The 19080-nt window shown below is 44.4% G+C and overlaps 1 protein-coding gene across 5 annotated transcripts in view; it reads left to right on the top strand.

Annotated features, from left to right (window-relative positions):
• Positions 1 to 2916: 2916 nt before the first annotated feature.
• Positions 2917 to 19080, top strand: part of MIPOL1 (mirror-image polydactyly 1) — a 365567-nt gene continuing 349403 nt past the window's right edge. For 4 of the 5 annotated variants that reach the window (XM_036352910.1, XM_036352890.1, XM_036352880.1 and 1 more), the window contains exon 1: positions 2919 to 3130. The gene's annotated coding sequence lies outside the window, so the exon portion shown is untranslated. Of the gene's footprint in view, positions 3131 to 19080 lie in introns of all 5 variants that reach the window. The other variant, XM_036352921.1, reaches the window with a different exon arrangement.

Here is a 19080-nt window from a genome sequence, read left to right as displayed (position 1 = left end):
AGGTACAGAATGTATACTTTTCATAAAAATTAACTCAGAATGGATCATAGATCTACTAGTAAATGTACAATCCAAACTTATTAATTTCCTAGAATATAAACAGATGAAAGTCTAGGTGACCTTGGGTTTGGTGATCACTTTTTACTTTATTATTATCATTATTATTTTATTGATGAAAGTATTACCTATGTCTCCTTTTTCCCTAATTGACCCTCCTCCCCGGCCACTCCCACCCCCAGGACAAGCCTCCTACTTTAATATTTTTTTAAAAAATATTTTTATTTATTGTTAGAGAGAGAGGAAGGGAAAGAGAAAGAGAGAGAGAGATGTGAGAGCAAAGCATGGATTGGCCCCTTACCAGGGATGGAGACTGCAACCCGGGCAAGTACCCTAACTGGGAATCAAACAGGCAACCTTCCAGGGCACCGGACAATGCCCAACCAACGGAGCCACACCGATGCACACCTGAGTGAGCTACCCCGGCCAGGGCCGTGGCCGCTTTTTAAATACCTTAAAGCACAATCCGTAAAATAAAAAATTAGGAAGTTGGACTTCATTAAAGTTAAAATATTCTGCTCTGTTAAATATACTATGAAGAAAATGAGAGCAGCTACAGCCTGGGAGACAATATTTGCAACACACATACCCAATAAAGAATACGTATCCAAAATATGCAAAGAAATCTTAAAACTCAGTAATAAGAACACAACACAATTATGGGACAAACAATAAAAAATAGGCAAAATATCTGAACATATACCTCATTAACAAAGATATACAGGATGGCAAATATGAAAAAATGCTCAACATCAAGTCATCAGGGAATTGCAAATTAAAATGATACCCCTTATAATAAAAATCTCTGTGTATATGTATGTGTGTATATGTGTTGTTGTTTCTGTTTCTGTAGACAACCCTGACTAATTTAAGAGGGATTCTTAGCTACTTATAGGCATTTTTATCCATTTTTTTCATATTCAGAACTGACTGAAGTGGTTGGCACATTTTCAGAGGCTGGTGATATTTATGGACTTTAGAGTATTTACCATCTGATCTTCATTTGTTCCCTGTAATGAAAGAGGGGTTAATTTTCTTTCCCCCTCATCTTTATCCATATTTCTGCAAAAGCCCTGCTTGTAGGAGGACTGAAGGCATAGACATCTTTAATAATTAGTTTGAGAAGCAGAAAGCTCTAATTGGTCTCTTTCATTTCTTGTAGACTGGCAACTGTTAGCAGGATGGAGAATACGAAGTGCATATTGTGAGTGAAGGTGGTGGTGGAAGAGGGTTGGGGAAAAATGAGCTTTTTTTGTGAAAAGTTCAGAAAAAGGGCAGTAAAGAGTTATCTCAGGTAATTGGAGGAAGGACTAGGGAGAAAAGGCCTAATGTTTGAACTCACTGAATAAAAAAGGCAGAAGGAAAAAACAGGCCACCAAAAGGAAAGAAAAACATGGGTTTTCTCTTTACCCAGATAATAAGCTTTAAAATACTAGGATTAATAATGCACCTTCTCCCCCCCCCCAAAAAAAATAGTATAACTACTTTTTCTAAATTTTACCTATAAATTAATTATTTGATTTGAATTTTCTTAATGTTGTGGTCACTATTCCCACTTATTTCTTGTTATTCCTTAGGTAGGAAAAGCAACTTTCCCCCTTTTTCCCCCTTTTTTCACACATAATTTGAGTTGGTCCTAAACCTTTTCATAAGTCATTGTTCCAGATTGGAGTGCCTTTCCCATCTACTTTAACAAACTATCCCATCCTCTTTTGGTTTTATATATTTTTATGGTACTTTGTGTCTATAAATACCTGATTCAAACCTTGACTAAATTAAAGAAAAAATGCATTTCAAAGTTTATTCTGTATCAAACCTCTTCAGAACAATAGCCATTCAGTACAATATAACAGTTTGTGAATTTTATAACCTATTATGTTCCAACTAATTTACATACAATTTTTCCATGTCTTATTTATTCACTCCCATTTTTACACATTCTAACGTTTAAGTTCCTTTCATTAACTTTAACCACTAATTTGGGAAACTGCCAACACTTCATATTATGTGTATTATCTGTAAAAATTATTATTGCTTATTATCCAACACCCAGAACCTGGCACTTTGTATGTGCTCAATAAATACCTGATGTCTGAATGAATAAAATAAAATATTTGGTGTCTGAAGGAGTTAACGTGACATTTATAAAAACAATACTAATCTGGAGAACAAGAGAACCACATTTGAATTACTAACAGCTAATTAACTATGCCAGCCATTCCTTGTTTCATCACAGAGGTACAAGAATTTAAGTCTTCACTTTTGTTGTTGTTAATTCTGGAAGGTTCAACATTTTGTCTTAATGAACGTTAGCATCCAGAGCTCTTTCTAGTTCTTAAGTCAAAAAGGTTACACTAACTTTTGGTTGAAACTTTTGGGCCGCTTTCGCACACCCATCGGGAGCCCAACTTTGGCCCTTTCCTTCCAACTAACAATTCGCCACGCGCCCCTCTCTCTTGTCCCGGGCCTCGCAATTGCACTCCCCCCCTCACCTCGAACCGAACCGCATACAACGAAACAGGAAACCCCGATCCCACCAGCTCCCCCGGAGACCACGCAACGCCCCCCGAGGAGGCCACAGGGCGCGTGTTTAACCACGCGGTTTTCCTCCTCTAACCCGACGGGGTTTTGTGCAGACAACATGTCCCATATTTTGCTTTCGCAGATCGCGCCGGTCGTCCGGGCCCCAACAATCGCAGCCCCGGGGGGGAGCGGCCCTGGAAGACTACTAGCACCGCCTCCTTCGGTCTCCAAACTCCCCGGAGGCCTTCCCCAGCTCGCTCCCTCCCCCGGGAGACCCCGCCCCGCGCCCCGGCGCCGGCACGCGCATGCCCGGTGCGCACCGTGAGCCCTACGGGGAGCGCCTGCTGCTGGGTTCCCCGAGGGCCCCCGCGCGCTGTGCGCCCGCTCCCTGCGCTGCGCCCCGCCCGATGGTTTGCGGGTGCGCGCACCTCCTCGCGCGGGAGAGCCGGGCCAGCGAGCCGCGATTGGCCGGCGGGCGGCTGTGTGTCCGGCGGAGAAACTCTGGGCGAGCGCCCCGCGTCGGCTGGGGGCGGGCGCGGGCTTATCTCAGGTAAACGGGTTTGCTGGGAGGTCGGGCGCTCGGAGCGGAAGGGGGGCTGAGAACCGCGCCGGCACTGCCGCCGCAGCCTCCTCGGAGAAGGTGAAGGGGGGCGCGGGACCTGCGCCCGGGAACCTTGGCCGCGTGCGGCCGGAGGGCAGGGGCTCCCTGGAAGGTCAGTCTCGTGGGGGTCCACACGTCGTCTTTCTGGGTCTGATCTAGGCATCTTCACTGACTTCCCGTTAGAGAGTTAGCATTTTATTCAAGGGTGTAGGTTTTTGTTTGTTTTCCCTTAAGTGGTAGCGAGTTAGAGGGTATCGTCCTGGTTCAACCTATGATAGACCCTGTGCCCTTGAGAGTCACTTCATCTTTGTATTTCATTTCTAACTCTTGTAACTTTCGGCAAAGAATGCGGTGCTTCTTTAGGTACACTGAGCCATGCCTTAGAAAAGTACTGTTTGCATATGTTTTGATACACAATGTTTCTTGGCCCAAATTTCTCTAACTGGAAGATGACATCACGCAACAGAATTTGTAAAGTACTTTAAGCTGCATGGATGGAAGGAACTGGATAAACACAAGATAACAGCATTAATAGACAGGGTAGTGGAAAGAAAAACTTTCCACAAGAACCGATTTTTTTTGAAAAGCTCATTTGAACATTTTGTGGAAATTAAATCACCATAATTAGTAGGCAAAGGTAAACCAAAACAAAGGGCCAAACAAAATTACATTTAAAGGAGGTTTCCCTTTCTTCCTCAGATTATTTTAATATACCATCACGGGATGTTGGCTTGTCAAAGTTTCTCCTTGGGGTCTAGTGTGAAACTAAGCTACATATTCCTTTGGGAAATCTATGCAACAGTCTACCAAGAATATTGATGAAAACAAAGCTGACTTCTGTATTAGGTAACAGGAATTAAAGGTATCACATTGGTGAGCGATGATGATGACAAGCCAGAAAAGTGAGTGGGAGATGTACATAATTGTCCTTCAAAGACAGAGTTCATGCAGTTTTTTTTTGTGTGTTAACTTTTAAAGGGCAATTGACCTCCAGAAAAGTGCATGAATCATAAGTGTACAGCTCGCTGAATTTTCACAAAGTATATCCAGTACCTCGATCAAAGAAAAGCATTATTTGCCTCCTGGAAGGCCCACTTTGTGCCCCTTTCCAAAGATAACCGTTATCTTGATTTTTAACATCATCTATGAATTTATCTATTATTACTTTATGTAAATGGAATCATACAGTATGTAGTCCTTTCTGTCTCCCTTTGCCCATATTGTATTTGTGAGATTTTATACAGTTATGTGGCAATAGTTTGTTTTTTCTTATGCTGTATGGTATTCTACCCAATTTTTGGCTATTACCAATAGGACTGCTATGGACAGTTTTATAAGTATTTTGGTGAACATATGTATACATTTCTGTTGGATATATCCATATCCAACATATAATGAATTTTGGAGATTAACACACTGGTTAAATTGCTGTATTATAGGATCTGCAGGTATGTATTTTTGGTATAACTTCCAAAAAGTTTTTCAAATTAATTGTGTTAAGTAACACTACTTTTTAGCAATGCTTGAGAATTCTGGCTCCTCCAAAAGCTTACAACAGTTAGTATTATCTTACTTATTTTAGCCACTTTGGTAGGTCTATAATATATAGTGATATCACTTTGGGGTTTTCCCCTGATTTCCCTAATGACTAATAATATTTAACACCTTTTCATATGTTTATTGGCCATTTGACTATCCTTTATTGAAGAGGTTATCACATTTTATGTAAAGAGCCAGAAAGTAAATATAGGCAGTCCTGGTTTTGTAGAGTTTCAGTTAAAGCAGTACTTGGTGATCCTAGGGCTGCCCGTATTTTAGGCTTTCCTTCCTTCTTTCCTTTCTTTTTTGCCTGCCTGTTTGCTTGCCTGCTTATCTCCCTCCCTTCTTTCTTGTTTTATAGTTTTCTAACCCTTGCTATGTGGAAAAATGTTCAGAAATGATTCTTTAATCTTTTCATTGGTGGTGGTGAAATCATTAACTGAGATAGAGTATATTGGAAAAGTATAAATACATAAATAGTATTAAGTAATATGTCCGGTAGTATTTTAGGGTTAAATTTTAAATCTCTACACATCCTTTCTTTGCTTTTTACCAGTTTTACCTCAAGACTAATTAGAGATCTGTTTGAGGCTTCTTTAAATTGTTCTTACTGCTCCTTTCCTTTCTCCCACCCCTTTAAAACCGAGGAACAAAAGAGAGGTAAGAAGTGAGAAAAGAAAGGAGATGTAAGCCTTCCTTGATATTGCATAAAAGGCTAGGGAAAGGGTAACTATCCAGACAGTTCTGCAGAAAAAGTTCTAAAAAGCATAAATACTATTTACAATACTTTGGGATGGATACTGTCGTTTGAGCTGTTCCATCTTGGGATAGCTTGATTGAAAAGTATATCTACTGATTGAGTATATTTATAATACGGGAAATAATAGTCAGTGGCTTGGGCCATGAAACTCAGTCGTGGCACCCCTGCCCAGGACGAAGGTCTGTCTTCCTGAAGTGCCCCATTGGGCTGTCCAGGTCATCTTCTCTTACTTTGGGCTCCCTGCTTTTCACTCTGTACCAAAAGTATCAAAAAACTTTCAAAAGTATCACTTTCTTTGATTACTATTTCAGCCTATGTTAACATTTTAAGCCAACACTTTCTTTTTCTTTAGGTGGTTTGTAGAAGTGAATTTAGGTGTATATTTAGATACTAGTGGCCGGTGCACGACATTCGTGCACGGGCCTGGGGGTGTCCCTCAGCCTGGCCTGCACCCTCTCCAATCTGGGACATCCCTCTCGCAATCCGGGACTGCTGACTCCTAACTGCTCACGTGCCTGCCTGATTGCCTTTAACCATTCTGCCTGCTGGCCTGCTTGCCCCCAACTGCTCCCCCCCGCCGGCCTGATCACCCCCAACTGCTCCCCCTCCCGCTGGCCTTCTCACCCCCAACTGCCCCTCCTGCCAGCCTGATCCCCCCAACTGCCCACCACTGCCGGCCTGCTCACCCACAACTGCCCCCCCCCCCCGCCGGCCTGCTTGCCCCAACTGTTCTCCCCCCCCTCCCCCCAGCCAGCCTGATCACCTCCAACTGCCTTCCCCTCCTGGCCTGATCTCCCCTAACTACCTCTGCCTCAGCCCCACCACCATGGCTTTGTCCGGACGGTCTCTCGGTTTAATTAGCATATTACCCTTTTATTAGTATAGATATGCTAAAACTAATGAGAAGCTTGCAGGTAATCTCCATCAATATAATTTTTCTTTTATATGGGTAATTGAATTTTTCCCGTCTTACTTGATTGTTATACAAACACAGATTTAAGATAAACCACTAGACATTGGCTGGTACCACCAACAACCCACTGTTATCCTTAAGCCTTTCTTAAACAGAAATTCTGGACACAATTATGCATTTATATATATAATTTGACTAGTATAAATACCTCTGCTTTATAATTGCCACACAAAACAATTGTACTTTTATGCAATGTTTTCACTGCACTTCTTGAACCAGAGTTGGAGTTATTACAAATTATTATGGCCCTAGCCAGTTTGGATAGAACGCCGGCCTGCGGACTGAAGAGTCGGTCCCAGGTTCGATTCAGGCCAAGGGCACATGCCTGTGCTGTGGGCTCGATCCACTGTAGGGGGCATGAGGAGGCAGCCGATCATTGATTCTCTCTCATTGATATTTCTATCTCTCTCTCCCTCTTCCTTTCTCTCTAAAATCAATAAAGAAATGCTGGTATATTAAAAAAGAACACACACACACACACACACACACACACACACACACACACACCCAGCAAATTATTATGGCTGGTAAAGGGTATGTGGTGCTGAGGGGATTTTCTAACAAGTGAATTTCCCCTGCCCTCTTGGCTCCTGACCTCATATAGGAGCAAAGAGGGTATTTATGTAGTATAAATGTTGAGTGGTACTAGACCCTGATTGCAGCATCGGTATGAATGAGGATATAACTGTCAGTCCAGCCGCTGTCATGAGCTTCCTAGAGTACCTACTCCCTGAACATTGCCTGCATCACAACGGGGAACAAAATTTGCCTTTCCTGGTTGCAGTTTCTATTTTTAGATACTTCATATAGGTTTACTTTGTTTAAAGTCTTTCTCTATTATTATCTTTTACCTGTTGCTTTTATGGTTTATTTCCAGCAAATAATGTTATTACTAAAATGTCCAGATCCCTGTGACTGGGATGGGCAGAGGATAACTAATTTTCTTCTCACATGCAACCTACAGAGATAGCTTTAGGGTTGATGAGAAAAAAAGAGATAACGAACAACATTAATCAATTCTTGTTGCTCTTGTTAGTACTGTACAGTATTATCATCTTTTGAAATTAATGGATTTTAAGACTTAAGGAGAGGATAGTGCTGTTTTAGGGCATTCATTGCAAAAGCAGTGGACTATAGTGAATGAGCATGAGGCATAAGAACAGAATAAGTATGGGTTACTATCTCTCTTTGTTAACCTTTCCTGGAACTGGCTTTATTTTTTGTAAAATGAGGCATTTTGACCAACTATCTCTAATAATAATAATCCTTTCCTAAAGACACAATAGGAAAGCACAGAATTTAGAATTTAGAATTTAAATGACTGTGGAGTTCATTTTGGCTACCCTCAGTTTTTTTTTTTTTTTTTTTTTTTTCAGAAAAAAACACTGATGCCTTGAGACAGTGGTTCTCAACCTTCCTAATGCCGAGACCCTTTAATATAGTTCCTCATGTTGTGGTGACCCCCAATTTCATTGTTACAAATTGAACATAATTAAAGCATAGTGATTAACCACAAAACCAATATGTAATTATATATGTGTTTTCTGATGGTCTTAGGCGACCCCTGTGAAAGGGTCATTCGACCCCCAAAGGGGTCGCGACCCACAGGTTGAGAACCGCTGCCTTGAGATGTTGTATTTAGTCAAATCCTTACGAAAATCCGGTTCTCCTAAATGTATCCCAGTTGCTTTTTCCATTATACTACCTGTGATAGGCAGCCTTCTAAGATAATCCTGGTATTCACATTCTCTTGTAATCCTTTCCCCTGAGAGTAGACTGGATCTAGAGGCTCACTTCTAAAAGAATATGGTAAAAATCGTCAGTGTCACTTAAGAGATTAGATTACAAAAGACTACAACTTCTTTTTTGCTGGCACTCTTGCTTGCTTACTTCCATGAAGCCAGCTGCCCTGTTACGAGTTTACCTGGTTAGAGACCCACCTGTCAAAGACTTGAGGAGGGTTGGGCCTTTGTGAAAATCTCTTCCCTTATAGATTTATGTGTGGGTAATTGATTGACAGTTATTGACAATTTACTGTATAATTATGAATCTGTTCTCCCTTGTAGTTCTGTTAATTTTTTGATTTATTTATCATGAGGTCATATTATTAGAAGCATACAGTTTTATAATTGGTCTGTCTTCCAATGAATTGAACCATTTTTCCCCATTTATAAGTATCTTTTTTATTTCTAATAATGCTTTTTGTTTTAAAGTCCAGTCTGATTTTTTAAATAAACTTTTCATTTTGAAATAATTTTAGACTTACCAAAATGTTGCAAAAATAGTACAGAAAGTTCCTATAAACCCTTCACCCTAGTTCTGATGTTAATGCATAATCATAGTACAATGATCAAAACCAAGAAGTTAATATCGTTATAATACTATTCACTAAATTATACACTTTATCCAGACATCACTGGTTAGTGTTCTTTTTCTCTTCTGGGACCCAGTCCAGGTTTCATGTTGTATTTAGTTGTCATGTTTCCTGAGTGTTCTCTGAGCTGTGACCTCGTTTCTGATTTTGATATAGCTTTGTCAGCCTTCTTTTGGTTAATGTGTGCATAGAATTGGATTTTTTTTTTTTAAAATATATTTTATTGATTTTTTACAGAGAAGAAGGGAGCGGGATAGAAAGTCAGAAACATCGATGAGAGAGATCGATCAGCTGCCTCCTGCACACCCCCTACTGGGGATGTGCCCGCAACCAACGTACATGCCCTTGACCAGAATCAAACCTGGGACCCTTGAGTCCGCAGGCCGACGCTCTATCCACTGAGCCAAACCGGTTCGGCTAGAATTGGATTTTTAAAAATCAGCAGGATATCATTGTTTTACAATTGGAACATTTAGTATTTCGATCATTTAATCCATTCCTATTTTGCATTATTCTATTTTTACCCTCTTTGGAAATTACACATTTACCATTCTTTTAGTGGTGGTTGTAGAGACTGTTGCATCCTGGAATGTATCTTTTCAGAAATTTTTGCATTTTCTTTCATGTGTATATGTATCTAAACATATAGTTTTGTTTGCTTTTTTGTTTCCTTAACATAATAATGATTATGTTTTATTAGTTTATAACTATCTCTTTTTATTTAATAACTAGAGGCCTGGTGCACAAAATTCATGCACTCGGGGGTGCCACTCAGCCCGGCCTGCACCCTCTTGCAGCCTAGGAGCCCTCAGGAGATGTCCGACTAACGGATTAGGGGAGTGGGCCAAAGCCGTCAGTCGGACATCCTTAGCACTGCAGATGCAGGAGAGGCTCCCACCACCATCTCTGCGCTTGCCAGCTGTGAGCCCGGCTTCTGGCTGAGCGGCGCTCCCCCTGTGGGAGTGCACTGACCACCAGGGGGAAGCTCCTGCGTTGAGCATCTGCCCCCTGGTGGTCAGTGCTTTTCATAGCAACCGGTCGTTCTGCTGTTTGGTAGATTTGCATATTAGCCTTTTATTACATACTAGAGGCCCGGTGCACAAAAATTTATGCACTCGGGGGCGGGGGGTCCCTCAACCTGGCCTCTGCCCTCTCGCAGTCTGGGACACCTCAGGCGATGACCACCTGCTGGCTTAGGCCTGCTCCCCGAGGGATTGGGCCTAAAATGGCAATCAGACATCCCTCTGGCAGCCAGGCAGCCCTCAGGGGATGTCCACTTGCCAGTGGGTAGCAGACGTAAGCTGCAATCAGACATCCTTAGTGCTGCTGAGGAGGCAGGAGAGGCTTCCACCACCACTGCTCTACTGGCAGCCATCAGCCTGGCTTGTGGCTGAGCAGAGCTCCCCCATGTGGGAGCTCAGTGACCACCAGAGGGCAGCTCCCGCATTGAGCCTCTGCCCCCTGGTGGTCAGTGTGTGTCTTAGTGGCCAGTCATTCCCAGTCTTTCTGCTGTTAGGGTCAGTTTGCATATTACCCTTTTACTATATAGGGTAGAGGCCTGGTGCACAGGTGGGGGCCAGCCGGTTTGCCCTGAAGGGTGTCCTGGATCAGGGTGGGGGTCCAGCTTGGGTGCCTGGCCAGCCTGGGTGAGGGGTTGATGGCTATTTACAGCTGGTCACACCCCCTTCAGGGTGGGGGTCCCCACTGGGGTCCCTGGCCAGCCTGGGTGAGGGGCTGATGGCTGTTTTCAGGCTGACCGGTGACTGAAGCTCCCAGCCTCTCCTTTTTTTCTTTTTTCTTTTTTTATTCTGGGATTTATTCACCTTCTATAATTGAAACTTCGTTGCTGTCACTGGAGCTGAGAGCTGGCTTCAGCTCTGAGGCCTCGGCCTGCTGAAAGCAGGTATCTGGGGTTTGTTTAGCTTCTATAATTGAAACTTTGTTGCTTTTGGAGATGTTGCTTTCGGAGCTCAGAGCCAGGCCGCGGCAGGCGGGGAACCTTGGCTTCCTTCATCACTGGAGCAAGCAAGCCTCCTGCTCGCTTTAGCTGCTAGGCTGCCGGACGCCATCTTGGTTGGGGGTTAATTTGCATATCACCCTGATTAGCCAATGGGAAGTGTAGTGAAAGTATGGTCAATTACCCTTTTTGTCTTTTATTAGATAGGACTAGAGGCCCGATGCATGAAATTTGGGGCTGTGAGGGAAACCCAAGTCCTGGGTGCCTGCTGGTGGCCAGAGGGAAGCCTGGGGTCCCAGGTGCCAGAGGGAAGCTGGTGCTGGCAGCTGGGGGAAAGAAAGCCTACTCTTGCACGAATTTGTATATATGTGTGTATATATATATATATATATATATATATATATATATAAATATATATATATATATATATATATATATTTATATATATATATATATCTCCATATATATGTATATGGCTAAGTGACTGTCTGACTAACTTTCCGGCAGGTACATATGATGCGCACTGACAATCCTATCTAATAAAAGAGAAACGTGGTAATTAGCCATACCTCCGCTACCCTTCCCATTGCTTAATCAGGGTGATATGCAAATTAACGGCCAGCCAAGATGGTGGCCGGCAGACAGGCAGCTTGAAGCGAACATGAGGCTTGCTTGCTTCCATGACGGAGGACTCCAACGTTCCCCGCCTGCCGCTGCCGGTCTCTGAACTTGCAGTTTGAAACATTGTTACAAATATAGAAGCTAAACAAAACCCCAAGACCTGCTTTCAGCCAGCTGGATGTCAGAGCTGGAGTTGAAACAGTGTTTCGATTATAGAACCCAAACAAACCAGATACCTGCTTTCAGCAGCCGAGGCCTAAGAGCTGGAGCCACGCCTCAGAGCTAAAGCTGGCCCAGAATTAAAAAAAAAAAAAAAAAGAGGAGCGGTTGGAGGCTTCAATTGCTGGCCAGCCTGAAAACAGCCCTCCGCCCCTCACCCAGACTGGCCAGGCACCCCAGTGGCGACCCCCACCCTGATCCAGGACACCCTTCAGGGCAAACCAGACGGCCCCCACCCGTGCACCAGGCCTCTATCCTATATAGTAAAAGGGTAATATGCCTCCCAGCATCGGGATCAGTGGAGCTGCGAGGCCTCCCGGCACCGGGATCAGCATGACGGGGCAGCGCCCAAACCCCCTGATCGCCCTGCAGCTCTGTGTGTGACAGGGGGCAGGGCCACAACCTATCTGCCCTGCTCTGTTCGTGATGGGGGAAGGCACCCCAAACCCCTGATCAGCCCTGCTCTGTTCCTGAAAGGGCGGAGTTCCCCAACCCCCTGATCGCCCTGCAGCTCTGTGTGTGACAGGGTGCGACGCATCAACCCCCTGATCGGCCCTGCTCTGTGTGTGACATGGTGCGGCACCCCAACCCCCGCCCTCCCCCCCATAGGCCCAGCTCTGTGTGTGACGGGGTAGAGCCATAACCTCCCCATCGGCCCTGCCCTGAGTGTGAGAGTGGCGGCGCCCCAACCCCCTGATTGGCCCTGCTCTGTGGGTGATAGTGGGCGGCGCCCCAAACCCCCCCCACGGGCCCCACTCTGTGTGTGACAGGGTGCGGCACCCCCCATCCCCCCACGGGCCCTGCACTGTGTGTGACGGGGTAGAGCCATAACCTCCCCATCGGTCCTGCCCTGAGTGTGACAGTGGTGGCGCCCCAACCCCCTGATCTGCCCTGCTATGTGTGACCGGGGGGGGGGAGGGTGCCCCAACTCCCCTATCGGCCCTACTCTGTGAGTGACAGGGGGGAGCTCTCCAACCCCCTGATGGGCCCTGCTCTGTGTGTGACAGGGTGGAGCTCCCCAACCCCCTGATGGGCCCTGCTCTGTACGTGACAGGGTATGGAGCTCCAAACCCCCTGATGGGCCCTGCTCTGTGAGTGACAGTGGGCAGCGCCCTAACCCCCTGATGGGCCCTGCTCTGTGAGTGACACAGGACAGTGCCCCATCCCCCTGATTGACCCTGCTCTGTGCGTGACGGGGGGTGGCGCCGCAACCTCCCCCTCGACCCTGCCTTGAGTGTGACTGAGGGCGGTGCCCCAACCCCCCAATCCGCCCTACCCTGAGCGTGACTGAGGGTGGCATCGCAACCTCCTGATCCGCCCTGCTCCGTGCATGACAGGGGGCGGTGCCCCAACTCCCCAATCGGCCCTGCTCTGAGCCTGATCAAGGGCTGCACCTAGGGATTGGGCCTGCCCTCTGCCCCCCAGAGCAGGCCTAAGCCAGCAGGTCGTTATCTCCCGAGGGGTCCCAGACTGCCAGAGGGCACAGGCCGGGCTGAGGGACCCCCTCCCCCCAGAGTGCACAAATTTTTGTGCACCAGGCCTCTAGTCTATACTAATAAAAGGGTAATACGCTAATTAGAGCAGACATCTTTGGATGTCCTTCTGTACAAAGCCACAGTGGCTGCCTGAGCCTTGGCTCTGAGGGCTGGGTCGAGGCTCAGGCCAGCCACGGATGGCGGTTGTTGCTGTGAGGGTCAGGCCGAGGCTCTGACAGCTGCTGTGGCTGCGAGGGCCAAGGCTCAGGCAGCGGCTAGCAGTGGCAGCAGCAGCAGTGTGATGTGGGCGTTGCCTTCCCCTGATTGGCTCGGTTGCCTCCCTCAGAGGGAGGCTAGAGGCAGCAGCAGCGAGGGGGTGATGGGGGTGGTGCCTTCCTCTCATTGGCCAGTCTCCTTCCACAGAGGGAGGCCAGACTGTGGTTTAGACTGTGTCCTAAGTCGTCAGTAGGACATCGCCTGAGGGCTCCTGGACCGTGAGAGAGGGGAGGTCGGGCTGAGGCCCCCCCCACCCCCCCAGTGCACAAATTTTCATGCACCAGGCCTCTACGATATTTACAAAGAGCCAGGGGCTGTCACATCCAAAACAACCAAACAGACAACTGAACAGGCTGCATGGGGCGACCAGGCCAGCAGGGCGGTTAGTGAGGGACAACTAAACGACTGAACAAGCAGGCTGTGTGGGGCAACCAGGACGGTGTGTTGGGGTGGTTAGTGAGGGACGACCAAAAGACTGAGCTGCAGGCTGCGTGGGGTGACCAGGCTGGTGGGGGGGGCAGTGAGCTGCGACCATGCCGGCAGGGGGTGCAGTTGGCGGCAACCAGGTTGGCGGGGGTGGGGGGAGCCAGTTAGGGGCAACCATGCTGGCATAGGGGGGCAGTGAGGGGCGACCATGCTGGCAGGGGGACAGTTGGGGCAACCAGGCTGGTGCGGGGGGGAGAAGTTGGGGCCAACTGGGCCAGTAGAGGGGCAGTTGGGGGCAACTAGGCCAGCAGGGGGGGCGATTGGGGGCAACCAGGCTGGTGGGGGGGAGCAGTTAGGGGCGACCAGATCAGCAGAGGGGGGCTGTTGGGGGTGACCAGGCTGGCAGGGGGATAGTTAGGGGCTATCAGATCAGCAGGCAGAGGCGGTTAGGGGTGATCAGGCTGGCAGGGGTGCCTGTTAGGGGTGATCAGGCAGGCAGGCAGGTGAGCAGTTAGGAGCCAGTGGTCCTGGATTGTGAGAGGGATGTCCGATTGTGAGAGGGATGACCGGCAGTCGGACATCCCCTGAGGGTTCCCGGATTGGAGAGCGTGTAGGCTGGCCTGAGGGGACCCCCTCCCCCCGTGCACAAATTTTGTGCACCAGGCCTCTAGTAAATAAATAAAAAAGTGACAGCAAAACATTACCCCAAGTTCTATAACCCCAACCAAAACAACCATCATTAAACACCAGATGCATAGCATTCTGTTTCTGTTTTAGAGTGCTCAGTATTAAAACAAAACAATACAAAACAAAACAGAAAGGTACTTGTACATTTTTGTAAAATTAACACCAAGAATGAAGAAAAAAAATCTGAATGTTTCCAGAAAGAAAATGAAAATAGGCTCCCTAAATAAAATAACTAAACGAGTATGCCAGCATCTGCCTTCTTGACCAGCGTGATCATCTGGCAGAAGCGTGTTGCAGTTATTTCAAAGCTTTGGATAATAATCCTTTTCTTTTTTAAAAATTATTACGTTAGATAGAGAGGAAGGGAGAGGGAGAAAGAGAAGCATCAATGTGAGAGTGAGCCAATAATCAGCTGCCTCCTGCATGCTGGGGATTGAACCTGATACCCGGGCATATGCCCTGTCTAGGAATCCAACTGGCAACCTTTGGGTACATAAGACGACACCCAACCAACAGAGCCACACCTCCCAGGGCTGACCATAGGTTATTTAGAAGTGTTTGGGGATTTTCGAGATACCTTTCTGTTACTAATTTATAGTTTGTTTCTGTTGTAGTCAGAGAACATAATTTGTAAAATTTCAGTCTGTATAAATATGTTGAGGTTTGTTTTATGGACCAGAATAGAGTCATTTCTGGTAAATGTGCCATGTTCACTTGAAAAAATTATGTATTCTGCCATGTTAGGTTTTCTATAAATGTCAGGTCAAATTGATTGATATACTGAGTCTTCTATATGTTTATTAATTTTTCTGGATACTTAGTCTCCTGATTGCTGAGAGAGATGTGGTGAAGTTTCCAACTATAATTAGGGATTTGTCTGATGATTTTTCATCATAACTCATGTATGATTTTGAGACTCTTGTTAAGTACTTATATATTGGGACTGTTTATGTGTTGTTAGTGAATTAACCACTTTAATGTACTTCTTTATTTTTTAGTCTTGGTAATACTTCTTGTTTTATTTGATATTAATATAACTACTTTCTTTTGAGTAGTACTTGTATGCTTTTTTTCATTGTGCTCTATTATACTAAATAATGCATAATGAAGAAAGGGTAATTTGTAGGATTTTTTTCATTTTTTGTTGATAGCATTCAGAACATGTACACAAAGTGATAGAATGTTTTAGGCTGAAGAAATTTAAGAAATGGCAGGTGCAAGGAGGTCTCTCTAGCCTCCCTCTTCTCCCTGAAGCACTTCATACATGACCCTCACATGAGAGGTGCCCTCCATGTACCCAGAGGGAAGGAGCATCCTCACCTCCAAAGACAGAGGGATAAGGATCCTTAGAGGAACTCAAAGAAACAGGCCTTGCTGTGTTTCCCCCAGTTTACTATTCTTGGCTCCTATATCTTGTGTCCTATCACGTTTTCCAGGACTTTCCGTTTTTCATCAGACCTAGTATTAAAAGGCTCAGGCTTACTAGTAACCATTTCTTGGGTCTTTATTTCCTTGTGAAGGCTGCTTTGTCACAGAAAACTTACATTAAATAAAGGTTTATGCTTTTCTCCAGTTAATCTTCGTTGTCAGTTTAATATTCAGGTCCAGCAGGGATTTTAAGAGGATTGAGAAAAAGTTTTCCTTCTCCTATGGTGTGTATTTTATTTATGTATTCATTTATTTTAAATAATGTTTTGATCTTAGGTAGTATGAGATCATGTAATTTTATGTTAAGGTACAATGATAAAAGTGTTCCTCACATAATTTGAAAACTTTTTGCATTATTATTCTACTTGGGTGATATTTGAATGGTAATTTCTATAGATGCTGTTTGTATTGGAGTGTTGAAATGCTGTTTTGCATTAAGTATCAACCGTACACATGTAACCTAAAATTGTTTTAAATGTTTAAATTTCTTCTTTTTAATTAAATATTTTCTGAAGCATGACTTCTTCAAGCAGCATGTCTTGAAACTAATTAGTACTTTAATTATCTTTTAAATTTAATGTAAATTGAAGCCCTTTCCTTAATTTATGTCAAATAGCTTATTACCAGCATGGGAGCTACAGATATTGTGTGATATAGCTTATGATATCCCAAAGTAGAACATTTTATTCAGTGGCATGAGCTGGCACAGTGGGCAAGATTATTCTAATTCATTTGGGTAAGGGAACTGTAGCTTAGGAAGTTCATATACAAAATCTCACTGAGTTTCTTTGTCATTCTTCACTAGTAAGAAACTCAGTTTAGGGTTTCAGCGGCTTAATTTCTATTGTCTTTAATTTCATGCAAATGATTAATTTTATCTCCATTTAAATTAAAATCTAAGTTTACACCTTTAAATGCCTATGTTTTTGTTTGTTAACCATCTTAGAAATAAAATCTCATTTAGAACATTTTGCCACATGATTACTTACTGGTGGTGGGTTTGGAAGCACCTGTCTGGTCTATGTGTAATGCACCTTAAATGTTAGAGAAATTATTTTCTTCACTAAAATTTTTCAAAATAGTTGGTCTTCTAAAATATGTTCTTAATTTTATGTAGTACTTTATGAAAAACAAAAGACCATATTATTTGCTTATTAGTGGATAAAAATTTAGACTAGTTTTTAACATTGCCACAGTTCATGTTAATGGGATTTTAAAAAGCTGCTATAAAGATGTTCCTTCTAGTGTTGTTCATAATAGAAAACTATAATATTGTCATCAATGGAATATTAAACTACTATTAAAGTGGCTCAAAAATGTTTATGATATAATAGTACAAAAGAAATCAAGTATTTGTAGTATTTATATTACTCCTATCTATATATCTATATATATAAAAGCCTAAGCGACCAGCCGACAGGCTAATAGCTATGACGCGCAATGACCACCAGGGGCAGACGCTGAATGCAGGAGCTGCCGAGCTGCGGTGACTTGGCAGCTGTGTTTCTCCGGTAGTGCACCCAGAACCAGAGAGGAAGAAGCTCGATTCTGGGGTGTGTCACTCGAAAACCGCCCTGTCACAATCCGGGACCCCTCGGGGGATGTCGGAGAGCTGGTTTTGGCCTGATCCCTGCAGGCCAGGCCGAAGGACCCAAACGGGTGCACAAATCTGTGCACCGGGCCTCTAGTATAAATATGTAAAACAAAAATGACAAAGCTACCACGCTAAGATTTTAAGAATATTTTATGTTTTAGTAGTGAGTGTAAATGGTGATCTTTTTCTTCTCTTCTTTCTACTTTTGTTTTAGTGTATTCTGGACTATTTTCTATAGGATATGGTTATTTGGACAGTGCCTAGGATTATATCTCCTTTTTTTCTAACAATAGTAATCTCTACAAATTTAAGAATTCAGTACATTTGATGTTAATATTGGATCAGCTCTGACTTCTAGTGCTTATTGTAGTTAGAGTATAAACAGTGTATTTGTTTTAAAGGAAATGATTTTAAGCCCTTTCTGATCTTCTAAATGAGTTTTCCAAAGATTGAAAAGTAAGTAATTGTATAGAAACTAGAGGACCGATGCATGAAATTTGTGCAAGGGGCTCGGCCCCCGCAGCCCTGGCTGCCTCGGCTAGCCCTCGCAGCCCTTCGCAGCCTCGGCTGGCTCTTGCAGCCCCTTGCAGCCCCAGCTGCCTCAGCTGGCCCTCACAGCCCTGGCTTCATCCAGAAGGTCATCTGGATGGTCGTCTGGAAGGATGTCCAGATGGTCATTCTACTTTTTGGTATAATTAGCATATTAGCTCTTTATTATGTAGAACATGTTTCCTGTTATTTTTAAGTAGTTAAAAATAGCTAGTTACTTTCTAAGATTTGACAATGAAGTGTAAGAGAGAGAGAGAGAGAGAGAGAGAGAGAGAGAGAGAGAGAGAGAGGGAGAGAGGGAGGAAGAGAGAGAGAAAGGGAGAATATATGACTATGTGCATATTTTTGGAATAGGGAAGAGGGGGAATTGGATGAGCTTAGAGTTAAGCACCATAGGATCACCATTGCCATTTGTTATTACAAGGAACTCCTTTAGGTTAGAATTGGAGGTTGGAAAGTGGCAGTCTCTAAGTTGTGTACTAGGATCAGAAAGGCTGTGTTGCCCTAATAACCCCCAAGTTGAGACTTAAAACAATGCAAGTTTATTTCTCACCCATATAGAATTTGGTTTACAGATCAGAGTACCTTTTATCTTGTGATGCCACTGTTTCAAGTATGATTTTCAAGGTTATTGCAGGAGGGGAAGAGAGGGCTATAGGATCTCATAGGATACCTGGAAGATGAGTCTTGAAATTGGCGTATTGGTGTGTCACTTTTGTCCACACTAGTTTTGCTACGACTCAGTCACATGACTCAAATATAAAGAAGGTGTAGTTTTCCTGTACATTCAGGAATAGGAGCTGCTATGGTTATAAGCCAGTTAGGTTAAGGTTTAGAAGGGGAAAAGGTAGAAGAGTAAATAATAGTTAGATCTTGTTATGAACCAAACTAGAGGCCCAGTGCACAAAATCATGCATGGGTAGAATCCCTAGCAACTGCTGGCTGGGGCCTCCCTTCCCCAGCTACCAGCTGCTGGCCGGGGCCTCCCTTTGTTCCACGCCTCCCCCTGGCGGTCAGCGCA

This window comes from Myotis myotis, unplaced genomic scaffold, assembly GCF_014108235.1.
Source record: "Myotis myotis isolate mMyoMyo1 unplaced genomic scaffold, mMyoMyo1.p scaffold_m19_p_1, whole genome shotgun sequence".
In the NCBI taxonomy this organism is placed as follows: domain Eukaryota; kingdom Metazoa; phylum Chordata; class Mammalia; order Chiroptera; family Vespertilionidae; genus Myotis; species Myotis myotis.
The sequence above is the reverse complement of the archived record's forward strand: the minus strand, read 5'-3'. Positions and strand labels throughout refer to the sequence as shown.